Raw genomic sequence first — 18,448 nt, forward strand, 5'->3', positions numbered from 1 at the left:
TCGCTGCAGCGAGAGCTGAGGTGTCTGCCTCATGGATGGGAGAGGTTGTTGTACCTCAAGAGAGTGTTGCCTCACTGGTGGAACCACAAGTGGAAGCGGAGGAAGTAAGGTATACGCTTCCTGTTCCCATTGCTGAGGTTGCCTTAAGGAAGGCGGAGGTAGTTGCACACCACCGGAAACTGGAAACTCAGAACGTGGTAAGGTATCCTGAGGAGCCTCAACATCGTACGCCTGGCAGGCAGGACTGCGGTTAGGCGGAGCGATCGCAGGAGGAGGTGTAACCTTCTCAGCCTGACACTCACGCATCAAGACCGCAAGTTGTGACTGCATGGACTGCAGTAGAGTCAACTTGGGGTCGGCAGACACTAAGGTCTGCTGAGGCAAAGCCTTAACAGAAGAGATCTGTTGCGGCAGCACCTTACTCCTCTTAGGAGGAGTGCCTTCAACTGATGACTGCGGCGAGTCAGAGCTGATCCAATGACTGCAGCCAGGTTGTAGAGCTCTTGAGGTTTGGACTCTGCGTTTGAGAGGTCTTGAGACCCGAGTCCAACGTTTCCTCCCTGACAATTCTTCAGCAGACGAGTAAAAGACGGGCTCAATCGTCTGCGGGTGGGAGTGACGGTCTCTGGAAGACACGCCCGCAACCACCGAGGATACTTCTGTGCGCCGATCAAGGCCTGCCGAACCCTTTTGCCCTTCGACATTGCTTCTCCCCTGGGCTTGGGAGCTTGCAAGAGGTCCCGGACTGGGAGGACGACTGGCACGCACAGAAGTACCCTCACGCACCACACTGACACTGACACTAGCACTTGGCACTGCACTGACACTAGCACTCGTCACAGCACTGGCACTATCACCACCCACTGCACTCTTGACCTTAAGTTCCTTGACTTCGGCCATAAGAGACTTATGATCACTAACCACCGACTCCACTTTGTCACCTAAAGCCTGAATGGCACGCAAAACAACAGACATATCAGGTTGAGGGCAAATAGTAGGTTCGGGGGTAGCCACTACAGGGGGAGGAAAAGGTAGGGGATCATGAGGTGAGGAAAAAAGTGAAGAGCGAGAAGAACTTCTCCTAACTCTCTCTCTCTCTAACTTGGTTGAATACTTAAGAAATCGGACAAAATCAAGTTCCGAAAGTCCGGCGCATTCCTCACATCGATCTTCCAACTGACAGGGTCTTTCCCTACAGTCAGAACAAGCGGTGTGAGGATCTACCGAGGCCTTCGGAATACGCCTATTACAAGACCTACATCGTCTATGGGGTGGGGCTTGTGAAATGTCAGACATCTTGAATCAAAGAGTTAGCCAAGTGGGGATTCCAAATCAAGCAAAAAGATCGTTAACCATTAATCAGAACTAAATAATAGCTATCTAAGCTAATATAGAAGTTTTCCAGTAAAGCGACAGCCGAAATCTGAGAGAAATACTTCACCAAAAGCCGTGAAAATACTCCAAGATCATAAGCGTATCCCAGAACGTCTTGCCGGAAGCACGACAGAGGAAAAATTGAGGAGGTGTCAACAAGAAGTACTGTAGTACCTGGCCACAGGTGGCGCTGGTGAGTACACCCCCTTCTAGTATTGTGATAGCTGGCGTATCCCTCCCGTAGAATTCTGTCGGGCAACGGAGTTGACAGCTACATGATTATCGGGTAAGTTTAATATTGAAAATTCACCGTATGTCCAACGAAAAACAACAAACGAAAAATAAAAGCAAGAAATTACCTAGTGATAGAAGTTGTTACTTAAGGGGTAGAGTATAACAAGATGTGCATTGGATGACACTGTTTGTCTAGTCAGAGGTTTAAGATACCAAAAATACACAAAGTTCAGTGGCTAAGCTCTAAGATACATACAACTTCTGGAAATCATTCAGGATGAGGAAACACTAAGAGCAACCCCTGGTTGCAGGTGAAGTCCCCTGCATGCCACAATCAGTGGAAATATTCCTTCTGTACCTATTACTAATTTTGCTTAGAATCAATATTTTTCAACTTTTTGGTTCAAATATTAGATATATAAAATGTGTGCAAGTATTAATAAAATATTTTAATCATATATTCATATGAGCATCTATAATTTTGTTTTTTCTTTGAGAAAAGGTTACTATCCTGCAGCAAGTTCATCACAGATCCCATCCAGAAGAACAAATTACAACTTTATACTTGCCCACATTTAAAAGAAGAAATATAAGAGAAATGTTCAGTGGCTGACATAAAAAGTGATCAATTATTTTCAAAGTTGTGCATTGCTTCACAAACTCGGAATGAAAATCTTGAGGAATCTTTTAAACAGGAAAACCAGCCATGGTTGATATGGACAGCATTTTGGGTCGCAGCCATAAAAGGTTAAGAACCACTGGTCTAAGGAGTATGGCTGGTGTATCTCGAGTAGATAGGGTTAGGAACGAAGTAGCGTGGGTGAGAACGGGTGTAAGAAATGAGTTAGCAGCTAGAGTGGATATGAATGTGTTGATGTGGTTTGCCCATATTGAGAGAATGGAAAATGGCTGTCTGCTAAAGAAGGTGATGAATGCAAGAGTTGATGGGAGAAGTACAAGAGGAAGGCCAAGGTTTGGGTGGATGGATGGAGTGAAGGAAGCTCTGGGTGATAGGAGGATAGATGTGAGAGAGGCAAGAGAGCGTGCTAGAAATAGGAATGAACGGCGAGCAATTGTGACGCAGTTCCAGTGGGCCCTGCTGCTTCCTGCGGTGCTTTGGATGACCACGGAGGTAGCAGCAGTAGGGGATTCAGTGTTATGAAGCTTCATCTGTGGTGGATAATGGGGTAGGGTGGGCTGTGGCACGCCTAGCAGTACCAGCCGAACTCGGTTGAGTCCCTTATCTGGCTGGGAGGAACGTAGAGAGGAGAGGTCCCCTTTTCTGTTGCATTTGTTTGATGTCGGCTAACCCACAAAATTGAGGGAAAGTGCCTTGGTATATGTAGTTAACCCCTTCAGTGAAGAAGAATTGTTTGGTAATCTCATTGTTGTCAGGTGTATGAGGACAGAGGGGAATCTGTAAAGAATAGGCCAGACTATTCAGTGTATGTCTAGGCAAAGGGATAGTGAACCGTAACCAGAGAGAAGGATCTAATATAGTACTGTCTGGTTAGTTAAAGGCCAAATAACTCTCTAGCGGTAGTATCTCAACGGGTGGCTGGTGCACTGGCCAACCTACTACCTACATTGCAAGGTCTTTAGGGGATTTATTTTTAATACTTCTCAGTAGTACCTAAAACCACAAATTAATTTATCATCATCATCTCGACTATGCCTATTGAAGCAAAGGTCTTCATTAATTAAACAAACTAATAATGTTATCACATATCTTGCGGAATTTTAGAGAGAGAGAGAGAGAGAGAGAGAGAGAGAGAGAGAGAGAGAGAGAGAGAGAGAGAGAGAGAGAGACTCCTAGCTATAAAGATCTAAACATTATACTCACTATGCAGTTATTGAGACTACCAGGCCTTTCAGATCCCAAGGTATTTTTTTTCATATCTCAGTTCGAACCTTTTCCAAAATATTCGTCGATTCTTTGGCTTTCATTAATGCCAATCTTCACGACCTGTAAATGAGAAAAAATTGTCAATATTTCTCTCTTGAAAACCACAAGAATATTAAAACATGATCTTGTTATGATAACTGATCTAAGTACATAACTTTTTCATGTCTGTACATTAGAATCAACACATGAAACAACAAAGTATACTTTTTAAATGCATGTTCCATAGAGTACAAACCAATCTCTGCCTATTTTATTTACAAACCAATATCAACCAATATCTGCCTAACTCTTGAAAACCTGTTGGACCAGAAAACATTTTAAAGAACCTGTAATATGATCAGGCCCATTAACTTTGACAATAATTGAAGATCCAAGAGAAGGAGGGCACTCCTAAATCAAACCATTGTTCTCTAGTCTCAGATAGTGCCATAGCCTCTGTATCATGGTCTTCCTCCACTAACTTTGGTTGGAGTTGTCTTGCTTGGGGATACACTCAGGCAGACTATTCTATGTTTCCTTATTTCCTTTCATCACTGGACTATTTGCCCTTTTGGGCTTATACCCTCCTGCTTTCCTAACTAGGGCTGTAGCTTAGCTAGTAATAATAATAATAAAGACAAGAACAGTTATTAACTCAGGCTCAGCCAGGGGTAAAAGGGCAGGACCAAGAGAAGTTGAAATTGCCCCAAAGACGATTTACCAGAAGATTGATACCTGAAGAATGCAGCAGTTTCCAAAAGAATATAACCAATGAAACCATTGGGATAGAAGGCAGAATAAAAAAAGATCTGTGTCATGGGGTTGGACATATTTCTATTTAAGGGATCAGATATATTACTGTATTAGATTTTGGATAATTATTGATGCCATTCCTCTTTAGATGATGAAAATTTCAAATATTGATGGTACGGCAATTCCTTAAGACATACTAAACGCACATGACTCTTGAGCATCATGTCTTGCATGATGTCTGAGGAGCAGTCAAACCAAGCACAGGAAGATTACAGGCCAAAAAGTTTGTTTATATTGCTTAAGTAATCATCCTTAATTATAAGTTTAGAAAACCTGATATTTTACTTAAAGTAATTAGCCACCATATTGTGGTTCACCTATTGATTTCTTAGTACATCTTGGATTTATGAATACCTGTAAATCTATATCACAGACTCCTCTTTATATCTCGACTATTTTATTTTGAATCGACTTTATTGGGTTTATAAAAGCTTACACAAACATGAAAAATTATAAAAAAAGGGAAATAAAAACCATCTAGGATATCTGCATGTACTTTAGAGCTTTCACAGAGGGACTTGGAATATAACACTGAGATAGCCAAAAGATTACTGTACTGTGCTGTGGAATTAAAAGGTACCTTTAATTTACTCACTAAAATAAAGGGTGAGAAAGAAGAAATGCTGTTGGACCATCATAAAATAATAGCCGAATGTGATACAGAAGGAAAATTGAACATTAATTCTAGATAAACCAACAAATTAAAATGGATGGCAGTAATCAGAACCGGGCATCCAAAATACTTAAGAGAACTGTTACACATTGCGCAGCCAACAAATCGTGTCGACACGAGAATAATTACAGATGGCTTTAAAATGTTGGAACCTAGATTTATGTCTACTTTAGGCTCCAGAGCCTTTAAATATGCGGCCTCGAGACTCTATAATAAGCTCCACGAAACATTCGAATGATTGAAGACATTAAGGCTTTCAAGAGGAAACTGAAGACTTTCTTATTTCATGAGCCTTTTGACATTGACGATTCAACAGTAAATGAACAATATGCAATACGAAATGTTAAATACTCTGAACGAACAAGGTAAACGACAGTGGAGGTCCTGTAGAGAGTGGGGTTCCCCTGCTGTATGGGACGGGAAAAGCAGCCATCAAAGTAAAGTAAAAGTAAGTAAAGAAACAGTTCTGGCTCAAGGTTAACCAAAAGAGGATTATTTTGTATATAAATTGCACCATACCATCTAAAAGCGTTGGTACAAATAAGACAACCACCTCTATGTAAGGATGCAAATCAATGAGGAAAACAATGTTGCTTGTGTCTATAATACAGCATGACAAGAGAAGATGGAAGTCTTTGAGGTCACAGGGGAAAAGGTTCATTATAAGGGTGATGTATCTGGACATTGCCTACTTACAAAAAGGAATGAAGCTCCCAAGAGAATACCTTCAATTGAAAGTTGACAGAAAAACACATGTAACACCCAAGTACTGTATTGCTTAAGGAAAGAAAAACTTCAATTAAATTCAAAATATCAATCATGTTACATTAAGAGTGGCACTTCTCAATGGTAACCAGGATCAAATGGAAAGAATTAAAAGTTGAAAGGCAAAAAAATGAATAATATATTGCCAACTATTTTGGACCAAGCACCTTCAAAAATGAACTAGGAGAAGTTTATCCAAACTGGCTAAATCTTCATTTAGAGGGCAATTACACAAAAGACTGCCAGGTATATAACCCCTAAACATTTCACATTACCAACTGAATAGTCAACCAAAAGGAAACCAAGTGAAATAAGAAGCTGATCAAGACATAAGATACAAAATTTTCAAGACTAAAGTGTCTTTGGATCACACTGACATATGACTTACGAATTTGAGCTATATAAGACAATACTGGGATCTGTGAACCCATTTCCAGTGCAGGAAAACTGAGCAGCTGGGATAAACAGTAAAGGGTAAGAGACTGGACAGCATAGACGGAAGAAAGGAACCTGGAATTGAGGTAAAGTAGAACGATATACGGAAGGTGCCGATGGAATGCTGCAAAGACTTAAGCAATGCCTAAAGTGCCCTGGAGGAGGAGCACTGGTGACAAAACCCTCCTAAAAATAGAAATATGCGTCAACATGGCAATTGAGACATCAATTTTATAGTAAACTGGAAGGGAAATGATATTTCCATTGTAGCTTAGGAGCTGTGATTTGTGATACAGAATTTGAGCTATAAGGCCCAGAGCTCTAAATGGGGAGATCCTTCAGAGCAGAGGTGCAAACTTAGGAGGAAATCTCCGCTGTTATATAATTAAGTTTAAAGACATCTGATAAAGAGGAGAGAACTTATGAAAGGAAGTATAGTGCAGCCAAAATCCAAAAGGATCCTTGTAACATGCAGTGCAATGATAATGGACGCACACGATGCAAAAAGAAAAATTATTTACCTTAAATACTCACCTAATACAATGAAATAAACAGCCTATGATTGTTTGGAACTAATATTAAGATTGCATTGAAAATTAATTCCCTCCTCACTAAAGTAACTTTTATATTCTATATAATATATTACACTTTACCAGAGCATTAAAACGAACAACCACCTACCAGTGCTTAATCAAATATCAAAGGATATCACGTGATGGAAAATATTAAAAAAAGGAAAACCATCAGTCATGGTGCCACGTGCTACAGTTACATTGGAGGTGGCTTCCTGGACCGTTACTCTTGACATTCCTGAAAAAAACATTTGAAGATATTAGACATTTGTCATCAATTTCAAAACAGGTTCACATAAGATTCATCAAAACTTCAAATGTGACAAAAAGCAGGATATATCCACAGTTAACTTCCAATAATATTGAAACCTATCTTTCACTTGTTAAGATCGAACATTTAGAACTATAAAATTTATACTCCCAGAATAGTCACTATTGACAGGCTGTGGCTTGACATATAGCATAAATTAACCAAGGTTATAATATAGCAAATGAAAACTTTAACAATGAATCAAAGAATACTAACTACTCCACCAGCGAATTCAAGGCAGAAATCCAGTTCCTCCCCCTCGAGAAGCTTTGGCTTCTTCCTCCTCTCCTCTGAAAAGGGAGTGAGGAGTTCCTCATCAGCGGAGGCTCATCATAGTCGTTCCGCTTCCAAAAGCTTGATAGTGTATAGATCTGAAAGTAAATCACTTATTATTCCAAATATTACATGTAAAGTACAGTATGCTACCAAGTGATTTACATAATTTATAAAGAAAAAATTGCAATTTCTTCACACAGACCTCATATGACATTTTTGTCTTAATTTGTAATTAATTAACCCTTTTACCCCCAGGCTATTTTGGAAATTTCCAACCTCGGTATGAAATTTCAATTCATTTGGTTGTAATACCAGGGCACAGGAGACCAGAATCTAATTTATTTTGTCAGAAAATGGCAAAAAAACTAAAATTATTTTGGTATGTATCGAAAGAAAAAATTTAAACGCATCTGGGTATTTACCCACTCGACCTCTGTGCCAAATTTCAAGTCATTTGGCCCAGCAATGACTAAGATGAATTGATTGGAAGATTTGGCAGCAGGAGGCGAAGAAACATTCGGGAAAAACAATATATGTCCCTCACATGGAGTGAGGTATGAAAATCAAACCATTGTTCTTTAGTCTCGGGTAATGCCGTAGTCTCTGTACCATGGTTTTTCACTGTCTTGGGTTAGAATTCTTGTGCTAGAGGGTACACTTAGGCACAACATTCTTTCCTTTATTTCCTTTCCCCACTGGGCTATTTTCCTTGTTGGAGCCCTTGGGCTTTTAGCATCCTGATTTCCCAACTAGGGTTGCATCTGGTATACAAGCTTTGAGATATATTATTTAATCTTATACGATGAGTAATTGGTCCTTAACCCTTTTACCCCCAAAGGACGTACAGTACTGGTACGTTTCACAAAACTCATCTCTTTACCCCCATGGACGTACTGGTACGTCTTTGCAAAAAACTGCTATTTAAATTTTTTTTTGCACAATTTTCATAATTTTTTGAAACTCCGGACATTTTCCAAGAGAATGAGACCAACCTGACCTCTCTAAGACAAAAATTAAGGCTGTTAGAGCAATTTAAAAAAATATACTGCAAAATGTGCTTGAAAAAAAAATAACCCCGGGGGTTAACGATTGGAAAGTTCCAAATACCCTGGGGGTAAAAGAGTTAAGAGCTGCTTACCATAGCTAGTCTCTCTTCTACCAAGAAAAAATAGCCACTGAACAATTACAGTGCAATAGTAAACCCCCCTTTCAAAATTGCTGGAATATGTCATTCTTGAACAACTATAGTCCATTTTTTTTTGGCGAGGCAGATTTGCACCGACTCGCAGCGGTGCCCTTTTAGCTCGGAAAAGTTTCCTGATCGCTGATTGGTTAGAATTATCTTGTCCAACCGATCAGCGATCAGGAAACTTTTCCGAGCTAAAAGGGCACCGCTGAGAGTCGGTGCAAATCTGCCTCGCTAAAAAAAATTGACTATAGTTCGTCACTTTTAAGATTCGAAGCATTGCCACACAACCGTTCAGCATGCAGACAATTATATTTCATTTGCTGTTATAAATGATCGGCTCAAAACGATGGATGTAAACAAATTTGGTATCTTGATATTGCCCGATCTTGGCGCTACTTTCGATAGTTGTGCACGAACTGCTACTCAATGATTTAAGGGCCAATGGTATCAAAGATGAAGCCTTTGAGTATCTAAAAGATTACTTGGTTGACAAACTACTGTCTACGAACTGGAAACTCATTTATCATAAGAACCATTAAAAAAACGGGTACCCAAGGGATGTGTACTAGGCCCAGTCTTATTCTTTACCTATACTTTAGATCTATCAAATGTATGAAGTGGAGTTTAAACTGTTTGCGGATGATACACAACTTTACCTGGCATACAGGAGAACGTGGGCGCATATGCGCATGAGGGCGTGCATAGCGCGTGATGGAGCTATGCTTCTGTTGAAGCGTATGCGCACGTTGGCGTGTACGCCCTTGATGCCCTGTGTTAGGGTTTAGTGATGGGGTCTGACGAGCTACTAAAGAGCGATCGTCAGGTCTCGTTGGCGCGCAACAGAGTGCTTTGGTGGAGCCTTGTTAGGCCCATGTAGAAACGGCGACGGCAGGTCGGCAGGTCTGTCGGGTGGAAGGTCGACGTGTCCTTTAAAAGGACAACCTTCCACTGAAGGAGATCGCGAATGATCTGCAAAAAGGTCCAGGACCAATGCAGGAGCAGTGATGGATGATTGGTCTCGAGGCTCCTCTGCGGTGGTCTGCATCGAAGATGTTGAACCAAAGAGGCGCCTCCTCACTGCAGGTGAAGGAAGGCCTCTATGGCGGAGAAGAAGGCCGGCCTTCCGACGAATGCGCCCTCTGGGGACCGTTGGATCAGCAAGCTGACCTTCTGCAGTCCTCCGAAGAGGAGTCTCTGTAAGTGAACTTCCCCAAGGGGGAGAAACACCAGCAGGAGAGACTGTTGGACTTAGTTTCTCCCTCGTAGGTTGAGCAGGCACGGGAGAAACTAAGCCTTCAGCTACTGCGGGATGTGAAGAGGCAGAGGTATTAGGAGATACCACAACGTCAACAATTGACAGAGGATCAACCTCTGCCAAAGTCGGCGATTGCTTGACAGCGGCACCCAATCAGATGTAGTAAAGTAATGCTTCCTTGGAGGGCGAACCCTCGAGCCCCCAGGAAGACCAAAGCTGAAAGAGATTGGTTAATGACACATCCTCCCCACGGGGGAAGAGGTGGAGCTGCCTCGCTAGGGGAGGCAACGCCATCTCTCGAACCCTGAGCTTGGAAAACAGAACCATGGTCTATGGTACCACTCGACGGTCTCTCGAAAGAGACCGATCGAGTGGGAGCTTCAGAGGAGGTTTGGGCAACGGAAGAAGTGTCCTTGGGTTTTTCTATTTTCAAAGAAACCTACGAAGGAGAAATATCCCGCCTGGACTTCTTCTTACGTCGCCGAGAAAACCTCTCCCACTGGGAGGTAGACCACTCCCTACACTCACCACACTTATTACTATCACACCGTTGGCCTCTACAGTAAGGGCAAAGGGTGTGAGAGTCTGTCTCGACCACCGACATGAATGTTCCGCAGGGGCGGCCGGGTAATTCAGGGCAGGTGCGCATAATCGCAGATGCCAACTTCACACACAAACTTGTCAAAGAAAAAGCAAAAAAAATATTAATGGCTGCCAAGAGAGAGGCGAGGATGAGAGAGGACAAGTCCTTCTACCATCCGAGCCGAGAGCAAAGTGAGCTCAAGCACAGGTGTGAGGGGGGGGGAGCAAGCTACCCTCCCCTACCCCCGCTAACTATAGTGCTCCCAAACGAAAGTGGCAGCTGAGAGCTTATTTTTTCGCATCGAATCTTAAATATTTCGGTCATTTTATCTGGAGAAGCCCTAAAGCAGAGGATGGATTAAGATCATTAAGGTCTTAAAGGTAGGGCAGTTCCGTCGGTCATTATCTCGGATATAGTTTCCTTTTGGGCTATTTTTCCCAGGTGGCCAATGGAAAATAAATTGGAATAGATTAAAAATCTCTAATGCATTTAAAAACAAGGATGCACGTGTCTTTATTAATTTTAAATCTTTATCTGAGTGAATATGATATACGGCATTATATATATATATATATATATATATATATATATATATATATATATATATATATATATATATATATATATATATATATATATATATATATATGTGTGTGTATACATATATATGTGTGTATACATAATATATATATATATATATATATATATATATATATATATATATATATATATATATATATATATATATATATATATATATATATATATATAAATGTATATATTTACATACGTATATGTATATACAGTATATGTATGTAAATGTGTGTGGTTGTGTGTATTTGTTTAAAAGGATTACAAAAAATTCCAGTGTACTGGAAAACTCTGTAGGTAGAAAAAAAACCCAGAAAGAATCAAAGGATTAAGATTTAGAGGTCACCCATTCTTAGAGAAGAACAGGATTAGTCCGACACGCTAAATCAGTTAATACGCAAATGTCAAGCTGGGCAAATTGTTTTCTTGTATCCTCACCGAGAGGTCGTGAAGGTACGAAATTATTTGAAATATATACGAAATATTAAGAAGAACTGTCATTCGACTGCCACTTTCGTTTGGGAGCACTATAGCGGTGTGGGTAGTAAACCCTCGTTAAATTTCAATGGCTCATCACTTCAGCTACGCCGAAAGTAATACCCCTATTAAATAGCGTGGTTTGTATGTCAGTTACGGAACTGAAAATAATTTCCCTAGATTGAGGAAGAGCTGAAAATTATTTACCTACCATAGCATCCAATTTTGGATGATACAAACATATAAACTGACCTATTAGTCCAGTGGTTCCCAAACTATTTTACCTGACGCCCCCTTTTTGCTTCCAGTAGACCCGTACGCCCCCACTCCTCTCTTTTTTTTATATGAAATGATTCTTACATTTATTTCTTAGCATTGTACAGGAAAACAGATTTCTGTTTGTATTATGTTTTAATAATGAAAGCCACTCAAGCAAATAATAGTACATTCCAGTAACTAAAAACAAAACATTTGGTTCAAAGTGAGCGAAAAAAAGTTTGAACATTAGCAAATTGGCAAAATTGAGTTGCAATTTTGAGAATAGATAATTTGAAAACATGGCATATAATATTTGGAAATACTTATGACACTAAGCACAATTTCTGGTAAAATTTAGTGAGATGGATGCATGTATGTAATGACAGATATTTGTTCTTTTAATGATTTTATTATTCTATTAAACAAGTAATTTCGAGCAGATGACTTCACACCCCCCTTGTATCGTCCTCACGCCCCCCTAGTGGGGCGCGCCCCCCAGTTTGGGAACCACTATATTAGTCCATTTATTCATTAAAGATTTTCAAGGTGATAATAAAAGTATCAGATTTCTCACGTAACTACTTAGCACCTACAGACACGTTTCAAGTCACCACCTTTCCCCTAGTTCATTGAACTAACTATGACAAATTCAATACAAGTTTAACTCACTTTTTTAATAACAATGAAGAATTGAAGAGTCAGATGTTGGCTCTTCAAGCTTTACTCCCGTCTTTTTGCCAATCCTTTGGCTCCTAAAAAAAATTTTTAAATATTAACAAATTTGCACCGGAATTGAAATAAAAAATAATTAAGATTATTCATGAGACCTTTATATCTTCATAGATTATACTGCCAGTAATTGCAAGTTTGGCCTTTTCTGTCTTAAAGTGGAACTGAATACATTAATATAATGTGATTTACTCAAGAAGGGAAAGTTATTCAGTGCAATCATGAATTTTTTTTTCATATCTAACAATTCTTTTTCAAACAGATAAAAATCATGAAAACTATGAATGTCAAACGAACACAAAATATTCATTCACACATTCATATTACACATATTACAAATTGATTTTATTTTATTTTATAAATTCCTTAACAATCACATCTTAAATGTAATAGGTATTTTTCCTTACAACAGTTTACAAACCTGAGTACTGTACTGTACTGTACTGTATTAGGAGTATGATTACAGCGAAGCTGGAATCTGCGTAAAAAATTATAATGAGGTATAAGTAGTTACTGGTAGACAGGTGGTGGGGGGGGAGGGAGGGAGTCCCAGACCCCTGCCACCTCTCTGAGAAGTCGCTTGAACCTCCATCAACAACTTCTTAAGAAGGAAGAAATTCTTATAACTAAAACGGCTGGTTATGATCCTAGGATGTCTTGCAGTGTGTTAAAGAAAATGTATCATAAAAAGTTACTGGTATAAGAGTAAAAAAAGTAAAACCGATCTATGAATTAACATGGTATGTATTCCATCTGTGAATTTTACCCGTCTGTGGAAATAGTACTTTGATATATATGAACACCTGAAATCATTAATTTCTAAAGGTGCAAAGGTTTTAACGGTTGCTCATGAATGGCAGAGGCAAGGGATAGAATAATATCATAGAGACTGACCTCTTGGTAAGGGTAAAAGAGACACTTTAGCTATGGTGAGCAGTAACTCGCTCCGTATGAGGAGATAGACTGTCGACTATATTCCACTTTCCGATTGCCGAGCATCAGAAAGAGCACACACTAACAGGCGAGTAAGGTAGCGTTCCTGTAGGAGAATGCTTGAACGGTTTATGCGACGCACCTTTGAGTGCTGCAATCTAGTAACCTCTCGGGGGTTGTCTTATCCATCCCTTCGATGAAGGAGTCACTGGAATTCCTTGGCAACACTGTCTCTCCCATGGAGACACTTATATGCCACTCTTTTTGATAGGTTTTATAGGAAAACTTTCTCCATAAAGGGAAAGAGAAAGCTCGTCTTCGTCTCTTTACACTACCAGTCGGAAGGAAAGATGCAGTAGAGGTAATGTCTTCTATCAACGGCCTGCAACAATGCCCTACTTCTCAGTTACCATGATACCACTAATCCACACTTGCAAGGGAATATACAGCAATAGGAATCCTCTTACCATATCACAAATCCACACTTGCAAGGGAATAAACAGCAATAGGAATCCTCTTATATAGGAAAAAAAATTGTATAATAGTAGGTTACACAAAACCCGTCATTCAGTTAGTTTTTGAGAAAACTACAAAACCTTTTGTCTTTTTCCTTGATTTCCTTCAAACACAACGAAGTGGTAACCAACACACAGTACCTCCTCCCAGCCCACCATCAACTACCAAAACCCAATGACAAATTTTGACATCCGAGTTTCAGCCAAGGTGAAAACGTACAACTTTTAGAAGATGAGGGTTTGTACTGTATAGTATCGGCGTGGGAATAAAAGCCGATACTATGCAAAAAATGCAACAAAAAAAAGCAACCAGGTTCAAGACATGGAATGATCGGCTTATTTTTTTCAATGCTGCAGGTCATATGATAAGGTCAAGTGTCGTTTGTCACTAAAAAAAAAAACCCACACGTCTAGAGGAATAAAAAGATACGCTTCCTGGACCACAGCTATTCTTTTCACGCAGTGGTTCAACAAATGCTTTACTCCTGGAACGAAATTATACCTTGAGTAAGAATGCATGCCATTCAAGGTGCTGATGATTGTACTTTAAGACATATTAATGGAAAATCAGAGAATATGCAACAAATTTCTGCCACCAAACACCTTGATCCTACACCTCAAGACCAGAACATCATAGTATGGAAAACCCACCTACACTCGCAGGTAATTCAAAATCTTAAACGAAAATACATAACACTGAATGAGAGTAATGAACTAAGGTTTGAGTATGCAATGTTTTATCATGATATGACATTTGAAAGTAATTTGCATTTTCCTAACGAAACAAACCTGGAGTTATTTATAAGGGATATTACTTTGGGCGTGGCTGAAAGACGAGCCTTAAGATTTTGTCGAGGGATAACTAACCCAACCGCTAGATGGCAGGAGGGATAGAGGTAGCCGGCTACCCAGCTCACTCACACACACCTGGGCTGATCACCCTCTTTGCTTGCAGGTAGGACTTTCTTGGGGGAGAGGGCTGGCAGGCCAATTTGTATGAATAGCTCTAACTTTGTATCATTAGGAAAAATACAAATAACTTCTAAATTTGTCATTTGTTCTATCACTCAATACAAACTCTCACAATTTATAGGGGATGACTTACCTCGTAGGAGGGAGGAAATCTGTGCCAACTGACTTGGCATTTGACCGAGGTTCTCTCGTTACGATATAGATTGTTAGCAGTAGGAACCCTGCGCTTCACTAAAAAATGTTGTACACTAGCGACCTGTGCAAGCAGTGTTTGTGACACTAACAATGTGGCTGGTCTAGGTACGGGTTCTCAGTCATAGGAATCAGAGTACTAGACCTTATCCAATTTCTTCTCGCAAGGGGTATTGGGGATGCAACAAGTATAATTTCTATACTAAATTACACAGGGAAATGGATCTAACCTGCAGAGAGGTGAGGTCAGCTGTGCCGAGTACCATGATGATGATTCCCCAAGGGAGAGGAATGTGAAGGATAGAAAGAAACCAATCATTCTAACTTATTCACCCCACACTAACCTGAGTAACCTCGTCCCTCAACCCTCTGCTACTTTTCCATCAAGGAGCTTGAGGTGTTTAGACCACTTGCACCACCACCACAGGACCAATGGAAAATGCTTCAATGCTCCTGTGGGTTATGTCTTGCAGGTAGTGGGTGAAGGTCTAAAACACTTCCACATGCCCGCTTGCAATACCTGCGCCACAGAGAAGTTCTTTTTTAACACCAGGGACGTTGCAATGCCCTTTATGTCTGAGCTCTGGGTCATCGTGGTGGAGAAGGGTCAGGATTAACTGCCAGGTCGATGACCTTGCGAATCCATGACGACATGATAATTGGATACTGTTTCATGGTCGTACCAACAACAGATTATTATCCAAATAAGGAAGAAGGAAATTAAGATTGCCAAGTTTTTGTCAAACAAATTAAAATCAGTCAGGAGCTAAAGACCAGACAGGAGAACAACACTCAAAACAAGATGGAACAAAATAATTAAAACATTTCCTTACAATAGATTGATCACCAACAATCTTACTTTCTTAAAAGGCCAATATTTTTTGGGGTAATTGACGACAGATGACAATTTGTAAAAGTAGACTTATACCGCTACATTTTGTCCATAAAAAGATGTGGATGTTGAGGAGCACTGTTCTTCAGATACTACCTCTAGAGAGCTATGGGGTCCTTTGACTGGCCAGACAGTACTACATTGGATCCTTTTCTCTGGTTACGGTTTATTTTCCTTTTGCCTAAACACACACACACACCAAATACTCTGGCCTATTCTTTACATTTTCTCCTCTGTCCTCATACACCAGACAACAGAGATTACCAAACTATTCTTCTTCACCCAAGGGCTTACTGCACTGTAATTGTTCAGTGGCCACTTTCCCATTGGTAAGGATAGAAGAGAAACTTTGGTAAGCAGCTCTTCTAGGAGAAGGACACTCCAGAATCAAACCATTGTTCTCTAGTCTTGAGCAGTACCATGATCTTCCACTGTCTTGGGTTAGTCGGTACACTTCGGCACACTGTTCCATTTAATTTCTCTTCCTCTTGTTTTGTTTAAGTTTTTATAGTTTATATAGGTAATATTTATTTCAATGTTGTTACTGTTCTTAAAATATTCTGTTTCCTAGTTTCCTTTCCTCACTCTGCTATTTTCCCTGTTGGAGCCCCTGGGATTATATCTTCTTTCTTTTCCAACTAGGGTTGTAGCTTAGCAAGTAATAATAAAAATAAAATGATCGTACATTCAAGTTTTGTCAGGGTTCTACTTTATCCCAATAATTAGCACTATGAACCAACTTTAGCTGGAACAGGGAAAATAGCCCAGTGAGGAAAGGAAATAAGGAAATAAACTACAAGAAAAGTTTAAGCACAACAATATCATTAAAATAAATCATGCATAACTATAAAGAACTCAAAATATCAAGAGGAAGAGAAATAAGATAGAATAGTGTGCCTCAGTGTACCCTCAAGCAAGCTATCTCTACCCAAAGACAGTGAAGACCATGGTACGTAGGCTATGGCACTACCCAAGACTAGAGAACAATGGTTTGATTTTGGAGTGTTCTCCTCCTAGAAGAGCTGCTTACCGTAGCTAGAGTGTCTATCAAGGGATTCAGTAACTAAGGGTGTACAACCAGCAAATAATATTGATGTAAAGAGTAGCATCTGCATAAGCAACAAACAAGTTTAACCCTTTTACCCCCAGGCTATTTGGAAATTTCCAACCCTTAACCCGCAAGGGGTTATTTTTTTCCCAGCACATTTCGCAGTACAGTATATTTTTTTTAAATTCCTCTAATAGCCTTAATTTTTGTCATAGAGAGATCAGGTTGGTCTCATTCTCTTGGAAAATGCCTGAATTTTCTCAAAACATTATCAAAAATATGAAAAAAAAAATGTTTATAGCATTTTTCTGCAAGGACGTACCAGTACATCCATGGGGGTAAAGGGATGTGTTTTGTGAAACGTACCAGTACATCCTTTGGGGGTAAAAGGGTTAAGGCCAAAACATTTATGTACGGAAGGTCATTAACTTACAAACTTGGTTCAAAGAAGCTGTTAGCAAGTTGAATTGTTTTAAGCCCAATTTTGTTTAATCTTGGCCAAAGGTAGGTAGGCCTAACCTGAATCTCATGCCTATGATTTCTAGCTACAAAAGTCAACAAATAGTCAGGTTCCATATGAAATAGATATAAAGTTTTTACAAATGCTGTTTTGACTACTGCACCAAAAGAAATAGGAATGAATGGCGAGCGATTGTGACGCAGTTCCGGTAGGCCCTGCTGCTGCCTCCGATGCCTTAGATGACCGTGGAGGTAGCAGCAGTAGGGGATTCAGCATTATGAAGCTTCATCTGTGGTGGATAACGGGAGAAGGGTGGGCTGTGACACCCTAGCAGTACCATCTGAACTCGGTTGAGTCCCTTGTTAGGCTGGAGAAACGTAGAGTAGAGGTCCCCTTTTTGTTTTTGTTTCATTTGTTGATGTCGGCTACCCCCCAAAAAAATTGGGGGAAGTGCCTTGGTATATGTGTATGTATGTATGTATCAAAAGATATATTGTTTTATTACAATATTTCTGTATCTTTGTTATTTTTATTTGGATTTGTGTTCATTTCTCTGAAAATTAAGTTCAGGACCTTCTGTATATATGAAAGTACAGTAATGAGTTATGAAAAATACCCACAGGATCATCAGATAACATTATTACTATCCAAGCTATAGTCTTGAATGGAAAAACAAAATGATACAAGACCTAAGGCTCTAACAGGAAAAGCAGTCCAACTCTAAGAATAACTATAGTCCATTTCTTTTACCGAGGCATATTTGCACCAACTCGCAGCGGTGCCCTCTTAGCTCTGAAAAGTTTCCTGATCGCTGATTGGTTGGACAAAATAATTCTAACCAATCAGCGATAAGGAAACTTTTCCGAGCTAAAAGAACACCGCTGCAAGTCGGTGCAAATCTGCCTCAATAAAAGAAATGGACTATAGTTCGCCAAACTTTCAACTGCGCTCCACAAGGCGCTAGAAGAGTTGGAAGACCCAGGCCTACATGGATGAGGACTATGATGCATGAAATAC

General features: G+C 39.9%; 1 protein-coding gene across 9 annotated transcripts in view; it reads right to left on the minus strand.

Moving 5' to 3' along the window:
• LOC137652539 (uncharacterized) overlaps positions 1-18,448 on the minus strand; it is a 316,341-nt gene that overhangs the window by 25,350 nt on the left and 272,543 nt on the right. For all 9 annotated transcript variants that reach the window (XR_011046354.1, XR_011046357.1, XR_011046351.1 and 6 more), the window contains 4 exons: positions 12,360-12,442; positions 7,278-7,432; positions 6,861-6,989; positions 3,452-3,574 (listed from right to left, as the gene is read on the minus strand). The gene's annotated coding sequence lies outside the window, so the exon portion shown is untranslated. The remainder of the gene's footprint in view (positions 1-3,451; positions 3,575-6,860; positions 6,990-7,277; positions 7,433-12,359; positions 12,443-18,448) is intronic.

This window comes from Palaemon carinicauda, chromosome 13, assembly GCF_036898095.1.
Source record: "Palaemon carinicauda isolate YSFRI2023 chromosome 13, ASM3689809v2, whole genome shotgun sequence".
NCBI classification, from domain to species: Eukaryota; Metazoa; Arthropoda; class Malacostraca; order Decapoda; family Palaemonidae; genus Palaemon; species Palaemon carinicauda.